The 12,091-nt window shown below is 36.7% G+C and overlaps 1 long non-coding RNA gene across 1 annotated transcript; it reads left to right on the top strand.

Moving 5' to 3' along the window:
• Positions 1-647: 647 nt before the first annotated feature.
• Positions 648-11,869, top strand: LOC139960128 (uncharacterized). Its single transcript, XR_011790375.1, has 2 exons — positions 648-1,123; positions 6,935-11,869. It is a non-coding gene; the product is annotated as an uncharacterized lncRNA (long non-coding RNA).
• Positions 11,870-12,091: the final 222 nt, after the last annotated feature.

The following is a 12,091-nucleotide window of genomic DNA, read 5'->3' as shown; positions in this document are numbered from 1 at the left end:
TCACACGTTTGCTTGAAATATAAGTTAGTGCATTTTTGGAGGATGCACAACAACCTTCGACTCTCATTTATCTTGTGTTTTCCGAACTTTTGCATGGTTTGCCCTCTCAACCTCCATCTCGGGTGAAAAACATTTTGTCCGGCGATTTTTTCTTCAAATTTTAAAAGTAGTTATTAGCAAAGCCTTCCCGTTTATAACTAATTACAGACCTAAATTATATATTGTTTTTTCGAGGGGGTGGGGGAGGGGGGACCCAGAACTATCTACATGTGAGTCGCATAAAACAACCCTACAACCAAACTCCTCTTTTGTAACATGATTTAAGTTTGATCCTGCCTTCAGCACACAAAGATTCATGCCCATACCAAACTCAGTCGAGTGAAATTGGAATTCCCCCCTCCCTACCTTCGAAATCATGTGCACGTCACTGGCCATATGTCCCACTGGCCATATATCCCACTGCAAGCCTTCCGTACTGTGTGACCCCCCAACCCCAACCCCCTCCCCCTGCTGATTGACCAGATTGAACTTTCCTCTTACGCATCCCGTTAGACGGCTGCTACAATATAACCCGTCGAATTATCAGCCCTATGTTGTATACAGACCCTGCAAATTTCTAATCACAATTCCAAAACTCCCGCGTTGTACTGACGAGAGGAAGCAGAGTTGGCTTCGTTCGCAAATTAAATGACTGTCTGTGCTGAGTGACTCAACACAAAACGTAAAAGCCCTAGCTTTTGGTGATAAGTACCCTTATTCAACGAGCTCGTTCTAGCGTATATACACACACTGGCTTGAATTGAAGACTAGATACATACACACTTTGGAACGAAAACACTACATAATGATGGTATGATTTCAACGAGTGTTGTGTCGGAGAACTAAGGCATGGTCGTACAGTTACGTAGAGAAATGGCGTTTAGCTAACATTGACAACACAGGACTAAAAGAGCAGAGAACGTGAATTCAACTGACTTGTACGTTGAGAAGAAGGAATAGTTTATACGATGATGATGGTGATGATGTTGTTGTGGAGATATGACCTAGAAGCGGTGAATAGTCGGCTGTACATCTAAATACGTTTTACCGAGTAACACTATCGGCAATCCGGTTATCGAGAATGGTAAGCATCTACATTATTACAAGGTTACTATCCTGATTGAAACAGAAAAAAGTGCTTTAATTATTCATTGCGGTAGTGTAATTCATTGCGGTGGTGTAACTGCATGCCCAACTGTTAATTAATCCTCGCTATAAGGAGCAGATGATTATCATCATTATTATTATCTTTTATTATCTATATATAGATTCAAATTCTTAAGTTCTAGCTGGTTTTGTTGTTATCGTTATTGTTATTGTTTGTGTCAAACTTTCACTAAGCATATTCATTAGTCTTTTTTTCCCCTCGGCATTATATCATCCTATGGTCGTTTGAAGTAAACAAGGTTAATACGAGAAGATCGCTGTATAGGCTAAACGCGAGTAGATCTATTTCCAGCCTTTTAGACGAGGACTCCCTTGGGAGGAGGCGACGGATGCTCATGACTACATACTGTACATGGGTTAAATCTATAGGCTTTATATATGCCTGTATATAGGCCTCTTAGTGTATTACAGTATAGCATACTGTATTGTATACATATCATATAGCACGATTTAATTAATTACTAACGGTTAAACGGCTACGATTAATTCCTGGCTATTCCGGTCTAGCATTGTTTCATAGCTGCTTTCGAGGGGGTTCAATTACGGGGCTTTGTATATACTATTAAGGCTAATCATGGACTAATCATTACATTCTATTACTTTTGGTAAGCCTAATTGTAATTGTGTACTGAAGGTACTGTTGTGAAAGTGTATATTCACGGTGTATATGTACATGTATATATATATATATATAAAATTGAAATCGTAATGATATATATTTAATGATATATATATATATATATATTTAATGATATATATATATATATATATGCATATAGTGTTTAGTGTGTAGTATATATAAAATTATATATATATGAACGCTCAACGCGTGAACGCTCACCTAAGCTCACCCCACTCCCGCCCTCCATTCCCCCTTTCTTCCAGCCCTACAGAAGGGATTATATAAAATGGTGCTTATATAGCCAAGCCATTCATAATGCACATTTCCACCGCCTTTACAAAGACCGATAACGTTGTAACGTAATTGGATGTTTTCTCGGAGGGAGGAAGGGAGGTGTGGACGGGGGAGGGGAGGGGGGGTAACATTATACATGACGTGTTTATCCCTAAGCTGTTCCGTGAATTTTGATTATTAAATTTTGTAAGCTTTCATCAGAGATTTTTACAACTAGCTAACTCATATTGTTTTGATAAAATATGTGGTTATATGGTACGGGGGGGGGGGGGGGTGGAGGTAATTAATCCACTTTGTTTTGACCCAAATGCGATATCAATTTCTTGTATTGACAAACTGTCAAGTCAAGCCCTCCCTTCCTAATTGTTCACGTGTTGCAGAGGCATACGCTGAGATATGGACACACTGCGGCACCCCACACTAAAAATTACACTCGATATTTCAGATAACGCACGCGATACGATATATATAAGTATGGTATATTTGATATGGAATTACAGTATGACAGGTTTGTCATTTTGTATATAATCACGTTGGAAAATTATATCGATCTCCTAACGACGAAACAGCTGTATATTTGTAGATAAAATCTCGCCATTCTCATAGAGAGTATGTTTGTGACGTCATCATTATGCCTAAATATAGTTACCCAACCCCCTCAAAGAAATCTGAAATGCTAACCATATGGCGAAACAGAATAGTTACATATAGTGAACATATTTAATAACCAGTCGATGAGGGAGAGACAGGGCAGGGAAGGAGGGCGTTCGGACGGGTGTGGACGGGGGGGGGGGGGTTGGATGGGAGTGGGAGGGGGAACTATAGAGGAGGAGGTTGGAGTTCCATGAGCTACATGCCTTTCAAAGTTCAGGGGTTTGAAACGGGGATGGTCCTACGCCCCTGGTGCTTTGAGGGAGTATATGATGAACATGGATCCATGTATAGAATTAAGGGATCGTTTCGAAATTAATAGTTTTGTTTAGACGAATTGATATAGAGTATGAATTCAGCTGTATCTGTATATGAACCACATTGATTACAAGAAACCTATAGTTGATGGTAGAGGTCAAAGGTCAGTTGGGGTCAATAGGAGTCAAATTGTGAAAACCGAGTAAACACAATATCTCAAGCAAGGAAGCTTGGGCAGACCTCATATTTGGTGTGTAGAAGTACCACATTTGAGTACAACAAGCCTATTGTTTTTGGTGGAGGTCAAAGGTCATTGTGTCATCATCGTAAACTTGTAAACATATTGCAAGGAGGGAACCTTGGACAGATCTTATCTTTGGTTTGTTGATGTACCATATCAGATTTTAGGAGCCTATTGTTGCATTTGGTGGAGGTCAAAGGTCATTTGAAGTCAACATTTGCTTCACACCCCTCTTACTTGTCTCTCTACACTAACGCACCTTCCTAAACATAATATCTCAAGGGAAGCTTGGACAGATCGCATATTTTGTGTGATTGTACCACATTTATTACAAGAAGCCTAATGTTGTGGGCGGAGGTCAATGGTCGTTTGAGTTATCCAGGGGTCAAATTGTGGAAGCCAATGTTTACACAATATTTCAACAAGGACAGACGTCATATTTAGTATGTTGATGTATCTATCACAGTTAGTACTTGTGTAAAAGTAAGTTGGCCTGACGTTTCGATCCTAGCAGGATCTTCTTCAGAGGCTAAATGACAAGTTACAGTAACAGAGGGGACAAAAACACGCACAGAAACAGTTAGTACTTGTGAGAAAGCCTGTTACTGAGGTCAATGGTCATTTCAGGACAGCTTGTGTCATTGTGAATCTCTTGTTTGTCACATCACACTGCTTTTCGTTGTATTACTAAGATCAAGCTTGTTGTACACCCTCACTATACGGTACATTACGTTATATTCATGAAGAAAACTGCTGATGTTTCTTTATCGAACCACAATGCATTTTTGCATTCTGGTTAATTGAATGTTCCTGTCCAGGAGCCATACTGTCTCGCATCGCTTCTTGTAAAACCGGTGTTTTGTTGTCACATTGCAGTTGTATGTGCATGCATGGTATATTACTGACATTTATTGTTTCATTTGCATAATTTACAATTGAATATTCATAATGTTTGCTAAACGTTTCGCCAATGAAATGTCTGATCCGAATGAGAACAACAATTATGACACTATTATGTTTGAGATTCGATGATAACCCCCCCCCCCCCCCCACTCCTCACGTTCTTTTCTCCTTCTATTTACTACCACCCCTTACCTGTCTCTGCAATGCACACCAGTAACGCATAGCATTCTAGAACTGCGCCCCTTAACCGCCTGTAATACCTTCCTCTCTATGTGAGTGGCATGCTTGGCAGCTAAACATATTGACAAGCATCGATATCAGCCCCCCCCCCCCTACCTACTGTTCCCCGTGTCACTTCCCCTGCCAGTTCTAAAAGACTTGCAATTACGAAATAAAAAGCAGAGAATCAAATAGCAAGCAGGTTTTTTGTCAATCTAATTTGCAGAACATCAAATGTCAAATCTTGCAAGTGTTACGTCCCAATACTCAATGTTTTATGCATGTAGGCTATATTAACCGGGTCTATTCCAGTGTATGTCAAGTGATAGCTTGAGAGATGCTGAATAAGGATCGATAACCTAATAAAAGCAACAACAACAACAAATACTTATATTTGTATATAAGAGCAAAATCAGAGACTGTTAACGCCACGCATCAAGTTTTTGAAGGAAAAAAAATCAGTCTTTTTATATTAAATGCATGACATGCCCCCATGTGATGCTTTTTCGATTAACCCTCCAGACCAGAATCCTTGTACAAGGAACTTCAACAAAAACTATAATCAAATTCAATCGCTGAGTTTTGTCTCCCCGCGAGGAACAGGACATGCATAATTAAATACTAAGGGTTGGCATACGGTATAGATATATATATGAATATAACCACCGCTCCTATGTTGGTGTTATAGAAGACGGAAAAGAAATGAACAAATATGGTCAACTCGTTGGGGTCTGGAGGATTAATTAAAAATTCATGAATATGCATATATATATGTATGTATATATACAAAGTTATTGCTGCGATTGCCGTCGGCAGGCATGAAAACTAATCAAGTGCCAGAGATGATGCTTGGCAAAAACCTTTGACATTCACAGCAGATTCTGAACTAATGTACAAAATTAAACGAACTGCTAAAGGTATACTATACACATACACACATGTTTGTATTACATTCAGACCGAGGACCCCATTGTATTTTCCATTGTTCAAATCCACGTACCCTAACCTTAACAATATACCCCATACAATAGAATTCTTCCGAGGACTTGGTGATTCTTTAGAAATCACAACCGACGACCTGAAATTCTTTTGTTCAAGTCCTCGTTCAGATAGCAAAACAAACAAACGCACACACACACACACACACACACACACACATATATATATATATATATATATATATATATATATATATATATATATATATATATATATATATATATATATATAATTGAAAATCGTAATGAGTTGGAAAATCAAGAACATTTAAAAACTTCCAGCCTCCACCGGGATTCGAACCCGGGCCTCCCGCTATATATATAATTGTGCCTACAGTTACCTCTACTCTTACTACTGTAATTTACAGGCAACCGCAAGCTGTAAAATGTCTTTGTTTATTTGATACATCTTCAATTACCTCGCGTATTGGAAAACCATTTTTAGATTATAGAGAACCTTCATGGCAGTATATAGCCTTTTTTGTGTGATTTATCTGCAGTGTTCTCAATCATGCAGTGACCATGCACACAGGTGACCTTTGATAAATAAGACCTACTGTGTACAACACACGGATAGAAATGTCTTCTATTTTCTACGGCGGTCAAGGTACTAACTTCAAACAATACATTAGAGTCGTATATATTGATATATTTTTAAATATATTGATGACCTATTATTTCATTATCCAATAATTTACCTTTTAAAACCGCCGAAATGTATTCGCAATATACCAAGTCATACGTATACATCTATAATGATCATTAACATATTACATATTTCCGAAGGAAAACAAAATCATTTGTTTTGTTTTGAAGGCGTTCATAGCGGATAACGCAACTGCAAAAGATTACATTGATACTTTTACTGATTCTAAAATGTACAAATGAACTATTTTACCTTCCCATATAGTTCTTCATTCTAAAATATACAAATCAACTATTTTACCTTCCCGTATAGTTTTTCATTATAAAATTTACAAATCAACTATATTTTACCTTCCCGTATAGTTTTTCATTATAAAATTTACAAATCAACTATTTTACCTTCCCGTATAGTTTTTCATTATAAAATTTACAAATCAACTATATTTTACCTTCCCATATATTTCTTCATTCTAAAATGTACAAATTTATTATTTGACCTTCCCACGTAGTTCTTCATTCTAGAATGTACAAATCATCTATTTTATCATCCCATATAGTTCTTCATTCTCAAATGTACAAATCAACTACTTTACCTTCCTATATACTTCTTCTTTCTAAAATGTACAAATTAATTATTTTACCATCCCTTATAGTTCTTCATCTTAACTGCTTTAAAACTGCCGAATCATATTTGCCAATATACCAAGTTATACGCACTCTGATGCATATAGCCTATACACCTATCGTGTCCCCCCTTGTGAGGTTTGAATTTCAACACCTTGAATTAATGAAATGAAATTGATTCATAAAAAGTAGAAATGGTTTTCCGATCCCAGGAATGACAAAAGGGGCAGTCTATTATACTCTTCACTTTTTCTCTCATTTTTATTCCCTCAGGATTAGCAGATGTTTCAGCAGATTTCGATCAAATCACTTTACTCAGAAGGAGGGAGGACATTTTTCATCGACAGAAGCGTATGGAAATCCCTTTTTTCAAATATTTTGATTTGGGGGAATTATGTGATAACATGAAGAATGGACACGAGTTTTTCATACTACACTATACAAAATTGATGTACTGAAGGTCCTTAAGGGATTCCGTTCTCCATGTATATGTTAATGAATAGCTCATTAGACAGCTCTCAATGTCAATTAGACATGTGTGAATATTCATAAAACAGCTTACCTGCTCTATTTGTTTTTAAAGGATATATTTTTAGAAGATTATTAAGCGAGTTAACTTTTGAGTTACAATATACAGCAACAATGCCTAAAGTAACATGCGCTCGTATTATGGCGAGCCTCATCGTTGGGGCTATGCTATTGGGTTTTGGAAGTTCAATAGTAATTTCACAGTGGATGGAGAGCATTCCGTTTGCCCTCTTAGGGTGTGGATTAGCGATTTTGGGCTTTGTATTTCTCTTGAAGCCCTGTATTGACACTCACTGTCAACGAAATATAGATGACCACGGACCCAACTGTAAATGCGCCGAAAGTACCAAAGGAAGAAAGCGGGCCGCCGCTGCCAAACGGTGCAGTGCTAGGCCCAACGGTAATTCAGCATGCGCCGGAAGCTCGTGTTCTAAACAAAGTCGACCTAGATCGGTCGATACTAACGCAACGCCGCACGGTAAGCAACCGAGTACATCATTGGGTAGAGATTCACCTAATCCTAATGAAGAAAATATGATAAATAGCAGATTAGATATGATGGCGATCAGCGCTAAATTTGGTTTAAGAACAAGATTAGAGACTCTTCCCGAAGAGGATTCATCTAACTTAGATCTGAGCGAACAAAGTCCACAGGATGACAACGAAATTACGATGGAAGAAGAAGAACAACCACCACCACCACAACAACAACAACAGCCGAATAGCAACAAATTCGTCCCTACTTCAGTGTAATGGAATCGTCCGTTCAAGACTGATGACGTCACTATATCAAAACACAGTACTAATGATGATAATGCTGAGATCATTGACATGCAAACTGCATGACTGGAAGAAGGAAACGGCGTGTTACAATGGTGTGGCTTTTGGGTAGACTATAAAATGCACCTAATCGCTCCGTCTTATTGCCTATACTAGTCTATACAAATACAATATGAATGCTCAGAATATTTTCCCCCTCAAATTTGAAAATAAGCCAAAAAATCATCTGTTTGCACAAACTGAGATAGAAACTTTCCGTTGACATTTATAAAAGGGTTTAACGGGAAGAGAGAGGTATTTTTGATAGTGAGCTCAATTTGGGGTTTTACGTGACAGTCGTGTCATTCAAATTTTGGGCAGTAAATATACCCAAATCTACGGGTTAGTTTCCATACTATATTGACTATGGCCAGTAACCAGGAATTGGGTCTGGGAGGGTGAGGGGGGTGGGGGAAGCACCGTTACGGCACCAGCATCGTTATACGTGCGGTGAAAAAATCCAATTGGTGTGTCACCAAAAGTGTCGCACAAATGAAAAATTAAAAAAAGCATTAGAAGGAACAATAACTTCTAGCGACCCAAATGTGATAGTAAACGTTTTTCGTTGGTGTCACCTCTGAAGTGAAAAGGGGTTCCACTATTATATAAAAAGGCTGTGCCTTCTGTATCTTAAAAACCAGGAGATGACTCCTTCAGAATAAAGTGATTAGATCTGTTTTCCAAGAGGCGATATTTAACCTCATTTGTTTATTAAAATTACGGTCATATGTTAGCAAACATTGCGTTTTCTATACAACTCTGTAAATATCATATTGATATAAGATATTTCTGCTTCTTATGCCAGTTGATAAAACAGCCAGTTTTAAGGATATAAATTATATTAGGTCTAAATACAATATAATATTTGGGATCTGCCAATAAGCATAGATTTACTCTACCTGCACCCGATTCAAGTACATAAACATATAATACTATTGCATCAAAATATCAAAGACAAGGAAGTAGTATAATGGAGCCTGTTGGACACGATTTAATTTTTTTGGGGGGGGGGTTGATTTTCTTAGGTTTTATCTCTCAGCCTTTTCGTCTTACTGAATCATGTTCCAAATGAAAGAAAGGACTCTATAGGAAGTGTAGTATTTTATTTAGAAGAAAAAAAATTGATAAAAGTTACAAGAAATGTTCCAATTATTTATTCAATAGTTAATATTCAGTAATAGAGATTTGTCTTTTTAAATTCGTAACATTGAAGGTGAAGGTAAGTCTCTTGTTTATCTAAGTCAGACTTTACGATTTCCATTTTGTGCGCATGTGCAGTGATAATCATAAACCGTTGCAGTTTGCATGGCTAAGCAAATGCGCGAAAGACGAGACTCGCTCGTTCATAACTTAATAATAATTCTGTGGTTTTAATCTTACAGCAATTTAATAACTGGTTATACATGTCCCATCAAACATAAAAAGCAAAAGGAAAGGTCTCAATTAAATGATTTTTGCGGACACTTTAGACCGATAGAAAAATTGATCAGTAGGGCTGTATATGAAGTTATTAATAATGTGACGTAAGCAACTCCATATATATATATATATATATATATATATATATATATATATATATATATATATACACACACATTTGTAACTACTTTGACTATACACAAGTAGTTGGGTCAACAGTATATACCAAAGTGTAATTTGCCGACTATAGTGGGCAGGTGTTTGTCGTATATATGCACCCTATAGATTAGCAATACTTTTTGAGTGTTAAAGTTCCCACAGTCCGCTGGTAACATACTCGATAGATTGGATAAGCAGATAAGGTTTCTGAAACTTAATGAGGCTGTTACTTTCCCCTAAACTCCCACCAGGAACGCTAGAATAAGAAGTTTTCTCCGAGGAGGTTTGCAAACGAAACCAAATATAATTAACATTAATTTTTAGGACACATGTGTGGTTTTTCTTTCTGTTGGATAAAGCGGTTAATGCCACTTCACTATAGTATAGCGTATAGCGGTTTTAACCTATCAAATTGAGAGGTATACATTACATGTATATGAGCATTATACGGCCTGGTTAGAATGACGTCACAACTGCAACGCAATGCAAAAAAAAAGCGTAACATGTACGTCAACGTACAGATATGTGATCGAATTGATGCTATAGTTTTTCGTTGTTGATAAATATAATAGTTAACTTTAATAATCTCGAGCGCCTGGCTCCCACTCAAAGGCATCCTAACCTTTCGTGGGACTTTGTAAATAAACAAAAATGGATTGAAACAATCGATTTTACATCGATAAATACACACATTTATATAACATAAAATTCAATTGACAATCAATATGAAATTAAAGAAAATAGAATGTTACTTAAACGCTAACGTGACAGATCCATCGAAACAGATCTTTCCAATTTCATAGTTTACTTTTCAGCAAATTAATCAACACAGGCTTTATGCAATAATGCTGTCAGTAAAATAATTGGTATTTTTCTTTGAAACTAAATTATGACACCCGTCCCCATTCGTCTTACCCAAGCAGAGCAATGTTTAAGGGTATAACCAGCCCTTTATAATGCTGGACAACCCACGGCTGGTAGAGCAGGTGATTGGTATTCTAGGACAATCTAAAGATACCTGTTTGAATATTGTTTACAATAAATGCTGTTTTTTTTTAAGGTTACACATGCAATTTATTTGCAATTTTCCCTGTAGTACCATGAGAAATTTGGCAAGTATTACTTACTTGGAACCTATTATCAATCACTCTGAATTAAATTGTTTTTAGAAATATCCATAATCGATAAATGAACTTTTCATACTTTCTTTGTATTTACATATATAAACATGTATGCACATAGGATATTGTAATTATGCAAAATTAATTTGTATATGGTAAAAGGTATGCAACCATTTATTATACACGTTCTTTATATAATTTTCAGTTCAAGGTAGGTCCTTGTAAAAAAAAAAAAAAACATTTTTTTTTCTTTTTCTATTTATATTTTCGTAACGACCTGAGTATGATCATGTATTCATGAATATCAAGGACTCGCAGTGGTGTCGCTTGAAAGTCGATTTCAGGACTTTTGGCGCTCTAGGCGCTCCATAGATATCAGAGTTTTAAGCACATTCATATCATTACGGTACATGCCTTATGTGATGAGGGGTAATTAGGGGGATGGAGCGGTGTTCTTACTTGGGACCTTTTTCACTGTCACCCTTGTTGTAGAGAACTACAAATGTCATATCATAAATCATTAATATAACTATCGGTATTGCTTTGAAATCTTAAAATATTGATACATTCTAAGAGAGCTGCTTTTCATTGTCTTAAAATATCTTAGTTTGCAATACTGAAGGTTTACCATAAAAAGAATATGCAAAAAAACAAAAACAAAAGCAAACCAAAAATCACAGGTAGGATATAAGAAATATGAGTGTTTCAATGGATATTGGCAAGGGGTGGGGGGTGGGAGAAGGGAGGATGTGAGAGGTACATACGTTGATGGAAACAACGGAGGTGTTGGTACAGTGTTTACACTGGATCCTCTGCTGTACGTTATCGTTTCAACTTACTTAATATTCGAGACCGTGAACCTTTGGAAAACAAATGCCGCCCCAGTTGAATGGTTACACCGCCCTCTCATTTTGAGGTTTAAGTCGACGCTCATAAATTTGATACTCAGTTCGTTATATATTACTGATACTATATATTCCAATACATTCATTGTGTGTGGTATTAATATATACAGGGAAGTATTTTTTTATTTATTTAAGTCTGGTTTCAATCAACTGACAGTCAGTATCGACGTATTGCATCTTGTAAATCACTCAAAAGACATTGTGGTTTCCTTTAGATTACTTTCATCTCTTCAATTTATTTTCATGTGAGAAAAACCCCCAAAACAAGAGACGACAGAATTAAAACATATTCGAAACGTTCAGTTTAATTGTAAGAATTGTACAAAGTTATATAGCTCTTCCCTCCCCCCCCCCCCCTCCCCCGAGAAAGTTGTATTTACAGAAGTTAATGGTTTGAAGTATGCAGGCTTTTGATCACCAAATTAATAAAAACAAAACACATTTTTAATCAAAATTAGATAGCAATTGATAAAGCAAAG

Source organism: Apostichopus japonicus, chromosome 19 (genome assembly GCF_037975245.1).
Source record: "Apostichopus japonicus isolate 1M-3 chromosome 19, ASM3797524v1, whole genome shotgun sequence".
NCBI lineage: Eukaryota > Metazoa > Echinodermata > Holothuroidea > Aspidochirotida > Stichopodidae > Apostichopus > Apostichopus japonicus.
This window is presented reverse-complemented; position numbering and strand designations above follow the sequence as displayed.